The sequence below is a fragment of the Alligator mississippiensis genome, chromosome 6 (assembly GCF_030867095.1).
Source record: "Alligator mississippiensis isolate rAllMis1 chromosome 6, rAllMis1, whole genome shotgun sequence".
In the NCBI taxonomy this organism is placed as follows: Eukaryota; Metazoa; Chordata; order Crocodylia; family Alligatoridae; genus Alligator; species Alligator mississippiensis.
The window spans coordinates 2,416,894-2,426,678 of NC_081829.1; the positions used below are offsets into that span (position 1 = coordinate 2,416,894).

The 9,785-nt window shown below is 59.4% G+C and overlaps 1 protein-coding gene across 3 annotated transcripts in view; it reads left to right on the forward strand.

Moving 5' to 3' along the window:
* Nucleotides 1–4,685, forward strand: part of AHDC1 (AT-hook DNA binding motif containing 1) — a 63,890-nt gene extending 59,205 nt beyond the window's left edge. For all 3 annotated transcript variants that reach the window (XM_059729487.1, XM_059729488.1, XM_059729486.1), the window contains exons 5-6: nucleotides 762–1,462; nucleotides 3,101–4,685. The gene's annotated coding sequence lies outside the window, so the exon portion shown is untranslated. The remainder of the gene's footprint in view (nucleotides 1–761; nucleotides 1,463–3,100) is intronic.
* The last annotated feature ends 5,100 nt before the right edge of the window (nucleotides 4,686–9,785 follow it).

Sequence of the window (9,785 nt, forward strand, 5' to 3'; positions counted from 1 at the left end):
GCTCAGGGCAGGCTCGGGGAGGTGGGTAGCTGTGCCCACGCTGACAGCTGTCACTGCTGTTTCCAGCCTGACGTCTGAGCACAGGGGTCGGAGCCAGGCTGGTCCCCTCTTGCCCTGCCCCGGGTGCATCAGCTCTTCGGGGCAGCTCCAAGCCTAGCTGCCGTGGGGGTATCGACCGTGAGAAATCCCAGCCCCTGGGCTGCTGGGGAAGGACACCGGTCTCATGGGCCGTTGCTAGCTCTGGGGTCTTGTGCGGCCGCTTCTAGGCCGGGCAACTTCAAACCTGCCTCTTCTAATGGGACAGGTCCCCGTGGGCGCAGGGGAGCTGGGGTTGAGGCTCCCTGCCCAGCCAGGTTCAGTTCTCAGCTCTGCCGTGGGCTCCTGGCCTGGGGGAGGCATGCAGGGTCCGCTCCGGGCATGCGAGCGGGCAGGGTCAGGGGAGCTTGTCCTTCTCCCGGGTGCAGGAGGCAGTGAAGACATCTGTAAAGCAAAAGTGGTCACCCTTTCGTGTCACCCGCCTGCTCACGCGAAGGCCCTGGGACGCGGCTCGGATTGCAAGGCTTCCCATACACCCCAGCTGGGGAGAGACAGCTTCGTGCCAGTGGTCCCTGGCCCTCCGAGGCAGGGACTGGCTCTCACCAAGTCTCCGTGGGTCGGTGGGACCCTGGCACGTGGGAACCGGCGGTCGTTGCAGCGCAGACCACCTGCGAGCACCCGCTGGGCCCCTTCTCACCCCGGCCTTTTCTGTCCTTCTCTTCCAGAGCTAATTTAGCCAGCACTTTTTCTGGAACACTTTTCAAGTTCTGTATTTAAAGGAGACCGAGAACTCTTTGTTTGTTTTCTAAAAAAAAAGAGGAAAAAAAAATTTAAAAAATTAAAAATAAATAAAAAAATCAAAAAAATCAAAGAAGAGCAAAGGAAGCGAGAGGAAACCCGGAGGTTTTTTGCTTTTTTTTTTTTTTTTTTTTTTTTTAAATAATAATAATAAAAATACAAACTCGTGCTACGATCGACATGGCTGTGATTTTCGGAGCAGGCCGTGTCTTCCCTCCCCACCCCACCCACCTTCCACCCCACGGACTCCAGCAGAAAGACAATCGGACAGCCACCTCCGCCCGCCAGCGCCAGGGGGCACGGGACGCCGGCGCGCGGCGGGGGACAGCGGTGGGGGGGGCGGGGCTTTTTGGGGGGCATGGTTGCTTTTCCCCCGTGAATCAATCGACTCTGAGAACTCAACCGAAGACCTTGCGGAGGCCGAGGAGGACTTGGCCCCGTCCCTCTGCCCGCGCCTTGGAGGTACCAGAGCCCTGCTGTCTCCGCTTCGCCGTTTGTTTGAGGGGGATTTTTGTTGCTTGGGGGTTTTTTCCCTTCTTTTTTTTGTTTTTTGGTTGTTTTTTTTTTGGAGAGCCCAAAAGTCATGGAACAGCCCCCCGGCAGATCTCGGCGACACGGCCGCTGCCCGGTAAGTCCCTGTGGTCTCTTCCTTCCCTTTCCCCAGCCCTGTTTCTCCCCTCACGGGCATGTGGGACAGTGACACAGAGGGTGGCAGTGCCTTGGGACGTGCCAGCCAACAGCCTGGACCCCCTCTTCACACCCTGGCACCCCGCGGGCCTGAGGCCGAGCCTTGTGAGCATAGCTGGGGCAGAATCGATGCCGCGGGGAGCTAGGAGCTAGAAGCCGGCGTGCCACACGGACCTGCGCCTGTGCCGCTCTGTTAGCGTGGCACGGCGGGTAGGTTCGTTAGCTTTGCTAAGAGGCTGGGTGAATTAGCCTGTGTGGTGCCCCTCCGTAGCCCCGTTTGGGAGCCCCAGGGGATCCTGGCTGAGCAGCAGGGCCTGGGGGGATTTCCATCCCCTCTGCTTGCTGGCCAGCGTACGGGAGGTGCTGGCAGCGGTTCCCTGGAGCGTCGGACACGGCTCAGTGCTGGCGGCTGAGCTGCAAGGCCAGATCCTGCCTCGGGCGGCTCCCAGGGGCTGGATGGGGCAAGAGGAAGGGAAGGGATTTTGGCCGCAGGTCTGCCTCCCCTGCCCTTGGCATCGGCATCAGGGGAGCGGCTCCTCATCTGAGCCAGGCTTGGGCCCCCTCTGGCTGCCCCGTGGGTGCCCGTCGGCTCCGTTTGGAGCTGGGTCGAGCTGTCAGAGGGGAGCTTTAGGGTCTATGCAGGGCTCACATGCGAGGGCAGGGTCCAGCCTGCATCCGTGGGCAGTGCTCCAGGTCCTGTCCTGCAGATCACAGCTCCCACCCTTTCCAGACAGCTCCCCCCACCTCTAGCTTGTGCCCCCCCATGTAGCCATGCGGCCTTGGGGGGGTGTTGCCAACCCCCAACCCCTGCCGCAGCCCTGGCCTTGGCTCTCTGCAATGTGGCCAGCCTGGGCTGCACAGATAAAGCCCTGCAGCCATCTGCTAATCCTCCCACAGGGCCTAATTGATGGGGCCAGGTGTGCGCAGGCACCCAGCCCCCTCCTGCTCCCTTCCCCACAGCCCCCTGCCCGGGAACCCCAGAGCCCAGGGGCACCAAAGGGCACGTCCTTTCTAATCAGGATGTGGTTAGTGCCATCAGGGCCCAGGTAATCGGGTGCTAATTGCGTGCCAGGTTTATTTCTCCCCGGCTGGTTGGGTTTCGGGAAGGGGCTCTCCTTTAACAATCAATCGATATCGAATTAGCATACCAGAACGGCCTTATTAGAGGCATGTTAAGTGCTCGTTTGAGGCTGGTGATCGGAATTTGGGGGGGGGGGTTATCTCTTTTTAACCCCTTCTCGGCCAGGCAAGGTGCTCCGAAGGGCCCCCTTAGGCTAGGGGGTAGTAGACCGGAGGGACAGCTTTGTGGGGAAGAGGAGGGCTGAGTTCAACCCAGGGCAGTACACCGGGCTTCCCAGCCGGGTTGGCTTCTGCCGGCACCTCAAGAGGTGCAAAGACCTTGGCAAAACTTGTCCCTCGAGCGCCTTCGCGCTAGGCGCTGTACAAGAGCAGAACTGAACGGGTGATCGGAGGGCGCTGGCTCAGCCCTACGGGCCTCCATGCCCGAGGTAGCACGTGACGGGCTGGTGGAGGGGGTGCATCTGCAGTGCTAATTTCCTCTCTCGTTTCTCTCCCCCAGCTTTCACAAACACAAGAGAAGGCCCCCACCCTGTCCCAGCCCGGCCACCACCGCAGGACGCTCTCGCGGCCCCCGGCTCCCTTTGGCAACCGGATTTTTTTGGCGAGGGGCTTGGGGAGAAGGAGGTCTTTCTCCCCGAACACCCAAGTCCAGACCCCGCAACGGCGAGAAGAGCGTGCGCCTCGCCTCCCGCGCCTCCGTCCGCCGCCTCCCGCCCCGACCCCTCCTTCATCGGAAGCAGAGCTGCCCCGGGTCTTTCCTCCCTACGGAAGCAGAGGGACTCTGTTATTATTAATATTATTATTATTTTTCCTGCACAAAACCAGCAATTGTAAATACTTTTGAAGAAAAGGAAAAAAAAATGTAAAAAAAAAAAAAAAAATGCAGAAAAAAGAGAACCACACACACACATACACACACACACACACACACACACACGGAGAACAGACAAAACCAACAAATAAAGAATGAATTTAAAAATAAAAAAATAAAATAAAATAAACCCGAGAGAGGCAAATATGCAGGAGAGCAAAGCAAAAACCCGTCAGTATGCACTGAGAAAATTTATTTACAGATCGATTGACAAAAGAGAAAAAAAAAGTAACAATAACCTATTTATTGTATATACTGTTTTATTATAAATCGTGTCTTGTATATTGCATTCTGTACATCTGCTGTGGTTTTGTGATGTGCAAATTCAGCATGGGTTCATTGGGTTTCCGTTGCCTTTTTTTAAACGACAATGACGACGATTTTAGTTTTATTTTTCTTATCCGGACAAAGAATCCTTGTTTTTGGCAGTTTGCACCCAAAGATCCAGATTTGTATTAAAAAAAAAAAGAAAAAAAAGAACAACAACAAAAAAAAGACCCCCACAGAAAAAGAAAGGAAAAAAAAAGATTAAAACAACAACAAAAAACAGTGAGAAAAAAGGGGGAAAAATGCATAACACGGCCTCTTGGAGGGGCGGGGGGTGCTCGTGGGAAGGGGGTCCGGGGGGGTCGAGGCGAAGGAGATGTCTGCGTTTTGTTTGCTACAACAGTATTCCTTCCTCCGTGCGTCCCCAGCTGCGCCTGTGATGAGCTCAGGGTGTGCGTGCCTGTGTGTGCGTGTGCGTGTGCGGGTGACACTAGTTCGGCCCCTGCCCTGTCTCCCCACGCCCCTCCCCACCCCCGTGCCCTTCCCGTCTCCAGGATTTGGAAACTCTGTACAGCTTTTGTGGATTGTGCAAAAAAAAAAAACAAAAAACCGTACAAAAACCCCCCAAAAAAAGGAAAAAAAAGAAAAAAAGAACAAAAAAACCCCAACCCAGCCGCCCGACACCCCTCCTTGTGTTGTCTGTTCCTGACCCGACGGCAGTGCTGGTCGTGAACCCCGCGCCGGGCCCAGCGCGCCCGCTCTGAGCATCCATCGGTCCAGAACATGAGCTCCTCGTGCTTTGGGATGTCTTTGGCCGAGGCCGCCCTCCGATCCCGCTCCCGTGCCCAAGATCCTTTCACTTTCCCCCTTGACTGGTCTTTTTGTGTATTTAGGAAGGAATTTTTAATAGGCACTTTTTTTATATTAAAAGAAACCTATATATTGAGTGACGAGGCTGCTTTCGCTTCTGTTAAGGGTTGGATGGTTGGCGGGGTGGGGTGGGGGGGCCAGGGGAGTGGTCCCCTGCCGCCCCCCCCGCCTGCCCCGGTGTGCGAGGGGGCATGGAGCGCGCTGCAGTGGCTTGGCTGAGGTGTGAGGGTGCGTTCGCTGGCGCTGGGGAGAGCGAAGGCGGCTGCTCGGGAAGCTAGGCTGGGTTTGGACGCGGCCCCCTGGAAGCGACTGCGGTGAAGTGATTGCGGGGCGCCGTGCCCGGCGCGGCAGCTGCGCCGGCTTCCGAGGGGGCATCTGGTGCATCCTCCTGCCGCGGGGCGGCCGTGCCAACGTGTCTAGCCTGGCGGAGGGGGCTCAGGGTGCCGTGTCTGTGCTAGCGACGAGGCCGCGTGGCACAAGAGAGGGATGGAGAGGCCTGCCCCGAAGCCTGCGCGCTGGCTGGGAAACCGGGCATGGGCATGGCCTTTCCCAGCTCGGAGGACTCTCCCTCGCTGCCAGTGCGAAGGGAGGAAGCCAAATCCCCGTCCGGCCCTGATAATCCGGGAGGAGCTGGTAGAAAGCTTGGAGAAGGCTGGTACGTCCCCCTCGCTGCCCCTACTTCCCGTGGGCTCATGGGAGCCAGGGAGGAAATCCCGGTGGGCTCTGAGCTTGAAGCCACCCCCCAGCCCTTGGGGGGTGTTGCAGTGAGCTCCCATCCGTTGGCCCCCACGGGCAACGCTTGCCCCGGCACAAAGCCCAGGCTCTACCCGCCTCCGGTGGCTGCCCGAGACTTGCATCGTGCTCGTGGAGCTCGGTGCAGGTGGCCCCAGGGTGCAGGGCACGGGTGACAGCCCCGCGCGTGTTGGCAGAGGGGCGGCGGCATCACGTCCCGCAGCACCAGGTTTATCTGAGCCCCCGCACCCGGAGGCAGGAGAGACCGCAGGAACCGGCTTGCTTTGGCTCACAGCGAGTCGCAGGGTCCCGCAAACCCAGCCCCAAAGGGGCAAAGAAACGGACCTCGACCCCTAGCTGTAAAATGAGACCCATGAATTTTTGAGTTTTCAAAGCCGGGCTGGGGGGAAGAGGTGAGAGCTTTCAGACCCCCGCGGTCTTGGCAGGAGTGAGGGCTGCAAGCGGGGGAGCCCCAAAGCGTGGACAGTCAGAGCTGGACTGGACACGGCCTGTTGGTAATCCTTAGGTTTCAGAGTGAACTTGCCAGTCAGAGAAAGAGGGAAATCAGAGCCCCTTTGGCGCTCTTCCTCCTGCCTGTGCCCACGGCAGAGCCCTGCAGGAGTCACCCTGGGCACGGTGTTTCCCTGCACTGTGGGGTCGGTGAAAGGACAAAACCCGCAATCCTAGGGATGGGGGAGAGCCAGAAATCGGACCCCGGAGACCAGGACGCTCCCCCCACAACCCCCACAGATGTATTGGGATTAACCATTTCGACCTGCTCCAAGCTTCGGGCTGGAAGCGGACAGCGTGGCAGGGATCGCACGGCTGATTCTGCAAGCCCCACAACGAGGGGCTGGAGGAACCGGGGCCCGCGGCCCAAGGATTCGGGCCAGGCTGAAGGCACTGCTGCAGCACAACTCGCTGGTCTCCCCGGCATGGCGAGGCTATAAAAGGCTGATCCACCCGGCATCGGGAACAGCTGGGCGCTCCCGACCCGGCGGTTCTGGGCTCCATTTGCAGCAAGGAAGGCGAGGCAGCAAGTAGGTGTTAATCAGCCAAGGGATATGGGCTTGGGGGGGTTGGTACCCCCTATGCTGTAGCTGCTGGGGAGTAGGGCAAGGACAGAAGAGGCTTTGGGAGTGGGGACGTGATAGCCGGGAAGCCAGGGGCGAGTGCTGCTCCCATGCTAGTAGCCGCTGGCTTCGAGGGAAGCAACCCGCAGGGCCTGATCCAGCAGCAGGCTGGGTGCTTTGCACTCCCATCCGTGGGAGCCCATGCTGGACGCAGCTCTGGAGCCAGCCCTAAGGGCAGAGGCCGATGGGGCCTGGGACAAGGGGTCTGCAAGCTGGCAGGAGCCCGGGAGCGTGCAGCGCCCCTCCCCGGAGCAGCAGCAGGCACCGGCTGCCCTTGCTCAATGTGACTGTGGCACCTTGAACATGATTGAACAGCACACCACATGCTCCCTCCCAGGCCGCCTCTCGCCCAAGGCCGCCCGAGCGTGAATCATCGCCGGCGCGCGCCCCCTCCCAGCCCCGGTGCCGCGCCCTTTGCTGTCCTTCGGTGTCAGGGACCGCGGCCGAGCCCAGCGGGCCACCCAGGGAGCAGGGTTGGGGCCGGCCTGGCTTGCACCCCGCAGCGCCTGGGCGCGTGATGGATAGATTAGATTAGCTTGTCTCCCAGCCAGCACCGGGGAGGGGGGGCATTGACTTTGGGCTGCAGACAGGTTAGCAGAGACAAATGGGAAAAGCGCCAGTGCCATAAAGGGAGGCCGGCGAGAAAGTTCCAGGAATCGGAAGATAAACCCCGCAGCATCCCCCGGCCGGGGGCCTCGGGGGCTGCGGGCAGAGGGGGAGAGGAAAGGCGTGCCAGCTACCTGTGGGTGGGAAGAGGTTAGCCATCTCCACAGGGTCATGGCTACTGCAGCTAAGTGCTTTTTGCATTGTTGGGGGGGGAACGAGAGGAAGGAGGTTGCCATGGAGAAAAACACATGATGCATACTGATGGACTGGGGGGTGCGCGGGGGGAGCACGATCTGCCAGAGCAAATATGAGAGGCTTGAAAGACATCTGCACAGTGACAGGAGGGAGCTGGGGGGGGGGGGCGCACTCGCCAGCACAAGCCCTGGGGTTTGGGGGGAGCCTTTCTGCAGCCCTTGCATAAAAGCAGGGTCCAAGGATGCTTGGTGCCCCCATCTCTGCGTCCTCCACCCCCCGCCCCGGCTCTTGCCACCCCCGGGAAAGCGCTGCCACCCCGCTCGGAGCCGAAGGCACAGCCTCCCCTCCGGTGCCATCCTGGCCAAACCAAACAAGAGCCTGGAAACAAATCAGCAAACAGCCCCAGCCACCTGCCAAAGTGCCACTGCAGAGCCGCGACCCCGTGGTTTGCAAATTAAAGGGCCAGCGGGAAGGCGATGGCAGGGAGAAGGGTGGAAGGGGCAGAAGGCAGCACCCCTTGCACCGAGGGGCTTTGCCTCGCCGGTGCCCCCGCTCGCCCCCGGCAGCACTTCTGCCCCCGGGTGCCAGCTCCAAAGGCCTCCGTTAGATTTTCCCGGTGCGGCGGGGACCCAGAGCCCCCCGGGCGTTTGCAACCACAACCGCCCCGTCTGCGGGTATGGCAGGGCACGGCCGGTGGGGTTTTGGCTGCGGACACCACGGCAAGGGCAGCGATGCCCAGCACGGGGAGACACTCGGGACGTCCACCGTAACCACAGCCAGGAGCAAAAGGGATTTGTGCGCCCAGGCTGCGGCCTGCTCGGCTGTGCCGCGGCATCTGCCCGGGACCGGGGGAGCTGAGCTGGACCCCCCGAGGTCCTGGGGCAGGGCCCGGGGGTGCCGCCACGGGGGCAAGCGGGGGCGCGCTCTGCTTTAATTGGCCGCCTCGTTAGCAGCCCCTCTCCTGAGTGAGGCGCTGTGAGGGGCCTGATGGAGAGGAAGAAGAGCGAAGGCCGTTGCCTGGCAACAACACAGCTGTCTGTTGACCTAGAAGGAGCTGCTCACTCTTGACACAGCTGGTGTTTACATGGAGCTGCATGTTCGCATGGAGCAAAGCGCGCCTCTCCCCCCAGCCCAGCCCAGCCCAGCCCAGCCCACCCCGTGCCTCGCCTGCCTCGCCTGCCCCGCCGCACCGCGCAGGGTTGCACAGGGCGCAGACAAAAGAGGGGCCGCGGAGAAGGGAAGCAGCCCCCCTCCGCCCCAACCCCGCGCCTCGGGGGGCTGGGAGTCGCCGCCAGCAAATGCCCTGGAGCTGCGGCTGTGCCAAGGATGATGGAGTCCAGATGCGGTCGCTCTCCGGGCCCCTGCTAGAGCCGGCGGGGCGTTGAGGACGCTCGGCCCCTTGGAGGTACAAGCCTGCCCCGGCTTGCCGGGGCCCAGATGAGGGTCCCTGAGCCTATTGGGGAAACCGAGGCATGGGGAAGGTGCGGCAGGCGGCCCATGAGACCCTTCATGCACAGCAGCCTACTAACACGCCTCTGCGCAGTAGCATTAGGCTACTGCACATTAAGCATCACTCCAACAACCGTGCGCTGGCTGCAAGACTGAAGCGACTGCGCATTTAGTTAGCACTTCATTCAGCAAGCGCTGAACTTACTGCACCCTAACGACCGTGTAGATGTGCCCAGTTACACACCCAAATCAGGCTCCGCTGCCAAGCGGATCCCAGCCCACTCGTGCACCCGCCGCATCAGCCCGAGACGGTCCCGATCCCGGCTCGTGGTCAGTCGTCAAGCCGCTTCCCTCTACCTCCGCGCTCGGGTGTGGTGTTTAATACGGCCCTTTCCACCCTCGGGTAGTGTTGATCGATTGCCGCGCCGCACAACAACGCTCCTAGGTCTCCTTTCCATTCAAATCTCTGGTTTCCATTGTCATTTCCTCGCAGCAATCGCTCCTCGTGGGCGGGAGGTGTCTCTGTGTGAGCCCCCAAGTTCCCACTTTGATCAGATTGGGGCCAATTTTAAATGACCGGTGATTCGGAGTTTTTCTTTTCGTTACTAGAGTTTAAAAACCAACAACAACAACAACAAGCCAGCGGGTCCGTTGCCTTCAGGTATCGTGAAACCCGGGACTTCAAAACGGGCTGGTTGCGGAGATCTCGTTAAGATCGGACACTTAAGTCGAGCTGGAAGGAAATCGTGCTTTAACGTGCAGGCGCGTTCAAAAGAGCCCGTTTCAAAGACGCCCAGCACAATTTTCTAACTTTAAGCGGTCCAAACTTTGAAACAACTAAACTGATTTTCTTGGAACACAGCATGATGGATTTGATTTTTTTTAAAGACTCAATTAAATCTACAAAACGGCATGTGCTGTTCGGGCGGCCCAAAAGCTTACCGATTGGTTTGATTGTTATTTTTTTTATCAGAGTAATCCAGCTTCTCCTATCAGCACAGTTCCCGCTGCATCGTAACTGTTTGCTGAAAAAAGAAAGTACTTCAAAAAAAAAAAAAAGA